This window comes from Trifolium pratense, linkage group LG2 (genome assembly GCF_020283565.1).
Source record: "Trifolium pratense cultivar HEN17-A07 linkage group LG2, ARS_RC_1.1, whole genome shotgun sequence".
In the NCBI taxonomy this organism is placed as follows: Eukaryota; Viridiplantae; Streptophyta; class Magnoliopsida; order Fabales; family Fabaceae; genus Trifolium; species Trifolium pratense.
The window spans coordinates 51,673,717-51,683,824 of record NC_060060.1 but is presented as its reverse complement, the minus strand read 5'-3'; the positions used below and the strand labels follow the sequence as shown (position 1 = coordinate 51,683,824).

The 10,108-nt window shown below is 32.4% G+C and overlaps 1 long non-coding RNA gene across 1 annotated transcript; it reads right to left on the bottom strand.

Moving 5' to 3' along the window:
• Window positions 1-2,537: 2,537 nt before the first annotated feature.
• LOC123909486 lies at window positions 2,538-9,171 on the bottom strand. The gene is made up of 3 exons (XR_006809932.1): window positions 8,748-9,171; window positions 4,621-6,911; window positions 2,538-2,785 (listed from the first exon to the last, which is right to left on the bottom strand). It is a non-coding gene; the product is annotated as an uncharacterized LOC123909486 (long non-coding RNA).
• Between the last annotated feature and the right edge of the window lie 937 nt (window positions 9,172-10,108).

The window sequence follows — 10,108 nt, the reverse complement described above, 5'->3', positions numbered from 1 at the left end:
CAAACATGTAAGTTGTTTTGTCTAGATCTATTGTGAAATCAGTAGGTATTAGCTGAACATTATGATTTTTTCCTTCGTGTTGTATTTCGTTATATTTTTTAATTTTTTTGTGTTGTTTTCGTAATAGGGTCACAAGATTGAAGTTGTTGTTCCGAAAGATGTTCTTTCTATGTTTGATGAATAGATTATCGAGGGAAGAGTGTATAAGATGTCGACATTTCTATGAGATTCAATACTGGTTGTGTCCTCTCAACTTTTCATAGGTATAAGTTTGAGTTTAATGAGTATTCTAAGGTGGAACCATCTGGTAATTGTTTCATTCCAACTTATGGGCTATCGTTGATTTCTGTTGAGGATGTTCTCAAGAAAAAATAGAATAGGAAGTGTTATCAGTATTTGGTTGGTGTGTGTGGGTGATTTTTTGTTGTGTTGTTCGTCTGTTTTAGATACATAGTTTTTCATCTTTTGGTGTTGTGTTGAGATGATTATGTTTTTGTTTAAATTCAGATGTTGTTGGAGTGGTTACAAAGGTATAACAAGGATTTCTATGGTGATGGAAGAGTTACTAGATCTGTAACTTTTAAGCTAAATGATCAAAGGTGTGAGTTTTTTTTTAATTATTTTCTGTTTATAGTTATCACTTGTGTCGGTTTTATGTTAAAGCTATCGTTTGATGTGTTGATGGGTTGGTGTAGGAAATCCTTCTTTTGTGAGCTTTTTGGTGATCTTGCTGATGATTTTCGGAACCGTGTGAAGTTTGTTGCTGATGGTTTACCTATAGTGGCTTTGCAGTTTGTCAAGATTAATTTTGTTCAGGGTTATTTGTTATTCTTTTGACTGTTGATGCGTGTTTGTTTCTGCTGTATGTGTTTTGGTATGTTTGCTGAAGTTGTAATGTGGTGCAGGTGCTACATTAGTGGAAGGTTTTGAAAATATCACTAAGATTCATGTTAATCCAGATGCTGCTGAAGTGATAAACTTTAGGAATGGGTGAGTTATACCTTTTTTTGAGAATTTGCTTAGAGATATGTTGGATTATTTACAGGTAATGATGGTTTTGGACTAAATTTATTTGTAGGTTGCTTTTATTTCTCACTGGTAGTACAAACTATGGTGGTCTTCTTCATTCGGCTGGACAATCGCTTCTATCTCAAAAGCTTGATTTTATTAGGGGGTACACTGTGAAATTTTTTGCTGAGTTGAAATCTGATCCAGAGCTTGTTACTTTCATTGTTAATGCAAGAATGCTTGATATTGTTAACATAGATCCTTGGTGGTATCCAATTTGTAAGTGCAATAAGATTTTCGAAGAGTATATTGGAGCTTTCCATTGTACCAAATGCAATGTACCTGAGTTCAAGCCATCTCCCAAGTATGTTGATGATTTTTTGAAAGTATAATGTTGTTTGTTGGCTTTTATGTTTTGTATTTGATACCTGAGAAGTTGTTTTGTTTAATTATTTTGGGATTTATGTGAATAGGGTAAAATTGACTCTTGAGGTGGAAGATGAGACAGGATTTGCTCTTTTCAAGTCATTTGATCATGTTATGGCTAATCTTGTTGTTGTTGATTCGGATACTCAGGTTATTATTGGTTTATTTTGATTATTTTGTTGAATATAGTATGATTTACATAGTGTTTGTTTTCATTGTTCGGTGGTTTATTTAAGTGTTTGTATGTTTCCTATTTCTTCAGGAGATGAGTTATAATGGTTTCTATCGAGCTTTCAGTGGAATAATGGGAAAGAGTTTGATGTGGATTGTGAAGAAGACCTTCCATGGTCCTGAATTTGTTGGATGCTCTTTTGATGTGGTTTGTGTCTCTATTCATCGCTCTGTTATTGATTACTTTAAGGAGAAGAGACTCTTCAATGTTCCATCAAAGGTGATGTTTTGATTGTAGTGTATGTGTTATGATTATTTCTAAAAGGATCAGTCTTATAGTATTTGTATTTGTATTTGATTTAATTCAGGTTGTTAGGAAGAGGTTGGTGAGTATTCATAATAGATATCCTTCAGTGGATAGATTAACTTTTCATGAAGAACAGAGACAACCAGTTATTTTTAGAGATTCTTCTGATTTAAATTCCATTTTGAGAAATAATAAAAACAGGCCTACTATGTTTTTGGCATGGATGGATGCTAATAAAAGATATCTGCAAGGTCGGCATCTAACTTATAGTCAGTTTCCATCTGATTCTGAAGGACGGTTCTGGAAACCTCGACAGAGAGGTTGTTCAATAAGTCGGTTGACTTTTGTGCCTCATAGTAATCGAGATTTATTTTACTTGAGGTTGCTCTTGAATGTTAAAGTTGGTTGTACAAGCTACGAGGATTTGAGAACTGTTAATGGTCGTGTTTATGATTCATTTAGGGAGGCCTGTGGTGCTTTGCATTTATTGGATGATGATCTTGAGTTTGTACATGCAGTTAACGAGGTTGCATGTAACACCCTAACCTGAATACTCGTATTACTCTAGTTTTATAAGAGGATTGTTTTAAAATTTTCGCAGCGAATAAAAATAAAACTTTATTCATTAATAATTAAGGATGGAGATAGATGAATATTATGAATTAGGGTATTACTATTCCCAAATTACATTGCTATAAATTTAATTAGTATACACGTGCATTAGATGAAAATCTTTTACTAGTGACTTGTACATTTTTATGTCTTAACCTAGACCATATAAATAAAATTGAAATACTATACACCCTCCCTATGTGTCCAAATCAGAGCGAGGCTACACCGGAACACGAACACCAAAACGCAACACCTGAGAAACTGAGCTCCCAAGTGCCCAGTCAAATAACAAATAACAGGGTGAGTTTATGTAATGAGCAAAAAAAATAGGAAATATACAACAAGGTATAAACATGATTATATCACATTAATAATTCATGCAACATTTATACCATTTAATCAACACCTCAATTTACACATCACTAATCAATTAATTAAATCAATCATACAACATTAGTTACTTACAATATCGGAGATATATTACTAAATATCCAACTCACCATTAGACATCATTTAGCACCCACCAATTAACACACACAAATTATCACTTATCATTTAGTGTGCAATTATGCAAACATCAATTAACAATTTATCAGTCCACAACATTTCATCTATTGAAATTAAGTATGCAATGTCTCCCTAAACACGACCTATATGCATGTGGTACCCCTCATCATAATTTTGGAAAACTTATTCCAAATGTTTTAGATCATCGTCTCTAAAACAACAGTAAACTAGATCATCGTCTCTAGAATACTCATCAATAAACACAACTTATGAATGCATGAATGTGCATATACCAAACATATGGTTTTATCTCAACTATAACATCAACATAATATGGATAACATAATCCAAATATTCTAAATCATCGTCTTTAGAATATACCTACACATGATAAATCCTTATTATTATCATCAATAAATTGAGCATCCTAGTTATATTCATGAACAATCACACCTCGTCACTGTGCATAAGCACGAAAACACCATCATTGTGCATACGCACGAACACATCACTAATACACCAAAAGAATTCATACACCGATGAAATTCATCATTTAATACACAAATAGAATTTATCAATAATCCACGTCAATGACACTTCATCAATAAACTCACAAATAAAGTTTATCAATTAAATACATTAACCAACACATCAATTTAGTTTCATTCATATATTCATCACCATTATCTTTTCGAAGATTAGATAAAATAATTTAGCTAATCCTAACTCCACTCAACTACATTCTCTCTATTTCCCAAAATTCTTAATTATTCTTTACTAGATTCGTTTTAATTCGAAAACAACTTCTCCTAATTAATCACTAAGTTTTATCATGAAAAGTAGTGATTTAAACTCTCCTAAACTCACCTAATAATTAGGATTAATTCGTATAAAGATTAGGGATAAAAAGGGATCGGAAAAATAGACCTAACATCACAGAACAACGCAAACCAGAGTTGCAGGACTGCGATTTGCGCATGAGGCGCAAAAGACAGCATCCACCTGCAGAATTTTGCAGGTTTTGACCTGCTCACCGCGCAGACCATAAGTTGAGCTACGTATATCGGATTTCAACGCGTAAACATGCGTTGGAAAGCTAAGGGAAAGAACTACAACTTTTATGTTGACCTCAAAAACCAGTTCAGAACGCAAAAGGGTCAAATTGTCACGTTTTTGCTGCAGACTTTATCAAAAACAGTTTTTCTTAAACTTAAAAATTCAATCTTTGATTTTCCAAAAACCCAATTTGAATCCCATTAGTCCTAAGACTTCACTAATCAACACTCATGATATTTGAACCTCAACAAACATCATTCCATCAACAATCAACACCAAATCATCAAGATTCATCATCATTAATTCATTAAATCATATAAAAACTCATTTTTCTCAAAACAACACACAAGATAACATGAATTCTAAAACATCAATAAGATTATTCACAACAACAAAAACAACAATCTACACCCAAGGGTTTTATCACAAAACCCAAATCTAATGAGAGGGATGAAGGATCTTGGGAGATGAGAATGAATTTCATTCTCTCCCTTCATCAACCAACCTCTACCCATTAACAAAACTTCCCTTACCTCTAGAATTGGAGAAATGATGATAGCTTGGCTTGATGAATCATTGAGTTCCTCTCCTTTGTTAATCTTGTTGTTCTTCCTCTCTAACTTTCCCAAAACCTTTTCTTTCTCTCTTCTTCGATCTCTTCTTTTCTTCTCTCTACCTCATTTCTCAATTTTCATAAAAAATGACTACTTCTCCCTCTAAATCCTCCTTTTATACTTAGGTTTACCTTCCTCCATCAATTACTAAAATACCCTTCTACCAAATACTCATACACCACTATCTTAATAATTATGCCAAACCAAAGTTACTATTAACTTCATTAGATAACCTCACACACCCAAAATTACTATAATACCCTTCATTCTAAAATTATCAAAAATGACATTAGTCATAACATGAACAAAATACCCCTCTGGTCTAAAAATCTACTAAATCTCAATCAAACACATCAAACAAGCAATTAAACAAATATAATAAATAAATAATCCTAGCAAAAATCGGGGTGTTACAACTCTCCCCCACTTAAAGAATTTTCGTCCTCGAAAATTACCCGTAAAATACAACTCTAAATTCTATCAATATCGTAATTCTCCCGATAGGTGAACTAGGTATCAGAGTCTGGTTTCAACTCTTTATTTAAGGACGATAAACTCTACCGACAACACTCATTCCCTCTAAACCGCACTACTCCTGTTTCCTCCAAAAACAATTCAACACAAATTCATCCCAATCAAAAAAATCAATTCATCACAAAAGAGCTATTTTACATATACCAACTCTACAAGCATAAGTCTAACATTCTATTCGCATAACTAGTTAAGAACATCCATAAACACAATAGAATTCATGCATAATAAAAATAGATAGTGCACACTTATGAAAATCGAACATCTAGAATTTAGATCTAACAATCACACGGAAGAAAACAACACATATAACAACATACAACAAGAACAACGCATTTAGCAAGTGATTTATAGGAACGAACAAGACATAAGGCCGAGATCAACTTCATAAAATCACAAACTCACATACTAATAACACAAACATCAATAAATTCGTACACAGTCACACAACTAGCATATCCCTAAACATGTTTTAGTATCAAACAACAAAGCAACACAAAATTATTTATAACATTTATATACAATCACCACAAAAGTTTGAATTCACAAAACACAATTAATACGTTTTACAAAATTACATTTTCCATAACCAATCATTTCTTATTTCGTAGCAAACTCTACATGCTACTAAAGTTTGACAAAATTAGTTTACTCCAGTCAACATGATTCCGTCTACTATTAACAACAGATTAAGGGTGATCAGATCCTTAATTTGCTAATAGGCTGCCGATAATCATGATTGTGGCATAACTCTCTTTATCAAACTAACATACTCATAACAAAACGTTGTATTCAAAATCATGTGATGACTAAAAAGAACACTTAAGAAAATGAATCACTGACATTTAAATTCACATCACTTTTCAAAATCCGTCAAAAGAAAGACAACATCATTTATCAACTTTTCGGAAAACATGACAACGTATATCATGCACATTCTAAAGCTCACTTAATTTCACTATTAATATTTTAATCTTCCTAATTTTATACAAAAATTAGTGTTCAATTATTAAAGAGAAAAGAATCTAGATTTTCAACAAGGTTTTATAAATTCTAATCTCATTACCAATTAAAACACAACATCGAGAATCGAGTAAAGCAACATGTCATGAAGAAAATAACAACGAACTTCATAAAGCAATTCACCAACTTCCAAGATAACTAAATGACTAAGGTGCAAGTGTAAACAACAATCAACTCATAAAAAGATCAATCGATAAACAAACACAACCGACTCAATGCACACTTGGCTTGACTCAACAGACCTGCTCTGATCGACACATAACACACACCTAGCCCACATAGTCCGATTGGACCAACGGGGCTCTGATACCACTTTGTAACACCCTAACCTGAATACTCGTATTACTCTAGTTTTATAAGAGGATTGTTTTAAAATTTTCGCAGCGGATAAAAATAAAACTTTATTGATTAATAATTAAGGATGGAGATAGATGAATATTATGAATTAGGGTATTACTATTCCCAAATTACATTGCTATAAATTTAATTAGTATACACGTGCATTAGATGAAAATCTTTTACTAGTGACTTGTACATTTTTATGTCTTAACCTAGACCATATAAATAAAATTGAAATACTATACACCCTCCCTATGTGTCCAAATCAGAGCGAGGCTACACCGGAACACGAACACCAAAACGCAACACCTGAGAAACTGAGCTCCCAAGTGCCCAGTCAAATAACAAATAACAGGGTGAGTTTATGTAATGAGCAAAAAAAATAGGAAATATACAACAAGGTATAAACATGATTATATCACATTAATAATTCATGCAACATTTATACCATTTAATCAACACCTCAATTTACACATCACTAATCAATTAATTAAATCAATCATACAACATTAGTTACTTACAATATCGGAGATATATTACTAAATATCCAACTCACCATTAGACATCATTTAGCACCCACCAATTAACACACACAAATTATCACTTATCATTTAGTGTGCAATTATGCAAACATCAATTAACAATTTATCAGTCCACAACATTTCATCTATTGAAATTAAGTATGCAATGTCTCCCTAAACACGACCTATATGCATGTGGTACCCCTCATCATAATTTTGGAAAACTTATTCCAAATGTTTTAGATCATCGTCTCTAAAACAACAGTAAACTAGATCATCGTCTCTAGAATACTCATCAATAAACACAACTTATGAATGCATGAATGTGCATATACCAAACATATGGTTTTATCTCAACTATAACATCAACATAATATGGATAACATAATCCAAATATTCTAAATCATCGTCTTTAGAATATACCTACACATGATAAATCCTTATTTATTATCATCAATAAATTGAGCATCCTAGTTATATTCATGAACAATCACACCTCGTCACTGTGCATAAGCACGAAAACACCATCATTGTGCATACGCACGAACACATCACTAATACACCAAAAGAATTCATACACCGATGAAATTCATCATTTAATACACAAATAGAATTTATCAATAATCCACGTCAATGACACTTCATCAATAAACTCACAAATAAAGTTTATCAATTAAATACATTAACCAACACATCAATTTAGTTTCATTCATATATTCATCACCATTATCTTTTCGAAGATTAGATAAAATAATTTAGCTAATCCTAACTCCACTCAACTACATTCTCTCTATTTCCCAAAATTCTTAATTATTCTTTACTAGATTCGTTTTAATTCGAAAACAACTTCTCCTAATTAATCACTAAGTTTTATCATGAAAAGTAGTGATTTAAACTCTCCTAAACTCACCTAATAATTAGGATTAATTCGTATAAAGATTAGGGATAAAAAGGGATCGGAAAAATAGACCTAACATCACAGAACAACGCAAACCAGAGTTGCAGGACTGCGATTTGCGCATGAGGCGCAAAAGACAGCATCCACCTGCAGAATTTTGCAGGTTTTGACCTGCTCACCGCGCAGACCATAAGTTGAGCTACGTATATCGGATTTCAACGCGTAAACATGCGTTGGAAAGCTAAGGGAAAGAACTACAACTTTTATGTTGACCTCAAAAACCAGTTCAGAACGCAAAAGGGTCAAATTGTCACGTTTTTGCTGCAGACTTTATCAAAAACAGTTTTTCTTAAACTTGAAAATTCAATCTTTGATTTTCCAAAAACCCAATTTGAATCCCATTAGTCCTAAGACTTCACTAATCAACACTCATGATATTTGAACCTCAAAAAACATCATTCCATCAACAATCAACACCAAATCATCAAGATTCATCATCATTAATTCATTAAATCATATAAAAACTCATTTTTCTCAAAACAACACACAAGATAACATGAATTCTAAAACATCAATAAGATTATTCACAACAACAAAAACAACAATCTACACCCAAGGGTTTTATCACAAAACCCAAATCTAATGAGAGGGATGAAGGATCTTGGGAGATGAGAATGAATTTCATTCTCTCCCTTCATCAACCAACCTCTACCCATTAACAAAACTTCCCTTACCTCTAGAATTGGAGAAATGATGATAGCTTGGCTTGATGAATCATTGAGTTCCTCTCCTTTGTTAATCTTGTTGTTCTTCCTCTCTAACTTTCCCAAAACCTTTTCTTTCTCTCTTCTTCGATCTCTTCTTTTCTTCTCTCTACCTCATTTCTCAATTTTCATAAAAAATGACTACTTCTCCCTCTAAATCCTCCTTTTATACTTAGGTTTACCTTCCTCCATCAATTACTAAAATACCCTTCTACCAAATACTCATACACCACTATCTTAATAATTATGCCAAACCAAAGTTACTATTAACTTCATTAGATAACCTCACACACCCAAAATTACTATAATACCCTTCATTCTAAAATTATCAAAAATGACATTAGTCATAACATGAACAAAATACCCCTCTGGTCTAAAAATCTACTAAATCTCAATCAAACACATCAAACAAGCAATTAAACAAATATAATAAATAAATAATCCTAGCAAAAATCGGGGTGTTACATTGCACTTCTTGATTCAGGAGTATCCGTTAGGCAGATGTTTGCTAATTTATTAGCGTCAAATACTATGAGTGATCCGTTTAATGTTTGGGTTAAGTTGAAGGATATTTTGATGGGTGGTATTTTATATCAGAGACGTAGAGCATTAAATGATCCTGGTAGGTCTATTTATGTGTTTTATATTTTTGATTTCCGAAAATGATTTGTTTTTTATCTAACTTTTTTTTTTTTAGAACTTATGATCTCTTCTGAAGATATAGAACAACTTTGTTTGCTTGATATTGATAATTTTCTTCGAGAGAATGGAAAATGTCTTGAAGATGCTTGCCGAAACGTCGTATCTCAAATAATGATCGTTTCAATAATATATTGATTGAAAATGAATTAAAATATGATCCTGATGAGATGAAGAGATTATTTGATGAACACATTTCTAATTTGAATGATGAACAAATGGTTGCATTTCAAGAAATTATTAGTGTTGTTGACAATGATGTTGGTTCCATGTTTTTTGTTGATGATTATGGTGGAACTAGTAAAACGTATTTGTGGAAGACAATTTCATACAAACTTCATTCTGAAGGGTTGTTAATGATGACGAGTTTGATTATTTCATACAAACTTCACATTTATTATTTGGGGGGAAAACTGTTGTTTTCGGTGGAGATTTTCGGCAAATATTACCAGTTGTTCCCAAGGGTACTCGTGTTGATATTGTTCATGCCACTATTAATTCTTCTTATTTATGGCGTAGGTTTAGAGTGTTAAAACTTTCAAGAAATATGAGACTTCAATATTTACCTGATGAGGTTGAGAACAAAAATTTGGCTGTTTTTGCTAGATGGATTCTTGATGTTGGTGATGGAA